The sequence below is a fragment of the Frankliniella occidentalis genome, unplaced genomic scaffold (assembly GCF_000697945.3).
Source record: "Frankliniella occidentalis isolate FOCC.00 unplaced genomic scaffold, Focc_3.1 Scaffold24, whole genome shotgun sequence".
Taxonomy (NCBI): Eukaryota; Metazoa; Arthropoda; class Insecta; order Thysanoptera; family Thripidae; genus Frankliniella; species Frankliniella occidentalis.
The window spans coordinates 361,978-363,491 of NW_026267154.1; the positions used below are offsets into that span (position 1 = coordinate 361,978).

At 50.0% G+C, this 1,514-nt stretch overlaps 1 protein-coding gene across 5 annotated transcripts in view; it reads left to right on the forward strand.

Annotated features, from left to right (window-relative positions):
• Window positions 1-1,514, forward strand: part of LOC113213622 (transcription factor SOX-5-like) — a 100,771-nt gene that overhangs the window by 7,696 nt on the left and 91,561 nt on the right. The window lies entirely within an intron of this gene.

The window sequence follows — 1,514 nt, forward strand, 5'->3', positions numbered from 1 at the left end:
GGGGGAGAGGGAGAGAGAGGTAGATATGAGAGAGGGGCCTCCTGAATAGGTCAGAAGCAGCAGCCGCGCGCTGGAGGGCCATCGAGGACAGACGGACGCTGTAGACTCATTTAGCCGGCTCCGCTGCCTCGGCATCGACAACGACGTCTGGCGAAAAAGGGGAACGGAATGTCTTTTGAATAGGGATTTGAATTTTTCGGAAAAGTACTTTTGGTGAATTTTTTAATATAAAATCTTTGTAAACTATTTTTTTTCTGAATAATTTTGAATTTTTTCAATTTTTAAAAAAGTTGAAATGTTGCCTTTGAAATCTGAACTTTGAAACGGATGGATCAAGGTCAGTTTAACATATTAAATTTATCGTATAAATACATGATAAATGCCTGACGTTTCCAGACTGGGGTGTGCGGGGTCGCTCGGTGGCCCGCGTCGCACCGGGCATTGTCCCGTAGTAGCGGTAGCGGCTGGAGCAGGTGGAGAGCAAGGGGGAGGGGCGGCGGCGGGAGGTTGTCGATCGCGACCGAAACGTTTCCTATTATGACGGAACAAGTGGCTTCTCTTCTCCGCGGCGCGGCTCTGCCCGGCTCTCCGGCCTCTCGCCGCGCCGGCTCGTCCCGTGGAGGAATCCGCGCGCGCGTCCTGCCGCCGGAGTCTGTCCGGCCGCGCCGGGCTCCGGGAGGACTGACTAGTTCCCCGATACAGGGTAGGCCGCGTTCGCCGTATTGTACCCCGCATTACGTCATATTTGACTGGCCGAGTATATTGCCTTTCTCACCCCAATCTGTGAAAAATATCCCTCGTAAATTCACAACGTTTTACAACATTTGTTATTACGGTTGGGAAAATTTTGGGGGTCTAGAAAATTTTTGAGGTCTGCAAAATTTTTATTATTTTTCTGTAAATTTTCTTGACATTCTCCGGGACTCTCTCTATTCAACGATATGCAACTGCGCAGGTACTTATAATTAATATAAAAAGGAGATCGTTATTAAAAAAAAAACACCTACAATAATGTGAGGAGAGAAAATAATTTTACTTAACTTAATAACCCGTTTGGGACATTATCCCGTAGTAAATTTATGATAACGTCCAAAATCAATAACAGCTCTACAAGTTCAACTAGAAGGCTCGTGGAAAACGTATGTACGAAACACCCGCCATAAATTGTCCAGGACCCCAAGGTACGACCTAAAACGACCCGGGGTACGACCTGACGTACGACCACCTACTAGACTCCCGTACGCCCTGGTGGCAGAGGGTGCGGAAGCGGTCCCGATTGCGGAAATGGCGGGCTGGGCTTGTCGCGTGGGGTCGCGTGGGCAAGGGGGGGGGGGGGCGAATACCACCGGATACGGGGCATTACAATGGGGGGGATATATGGAGCGGGGGGACAGAGACAGGGACTGACTAGTGTCGCCCAACAAAAGAGCGCGAGCGAGAGGGGCAGAGGCAAGAGAGAGAGAGAGAGAGAGAGAGAGAGAGAGAGAGAGAGAGAGAGAGAGAGAGAGAGAACG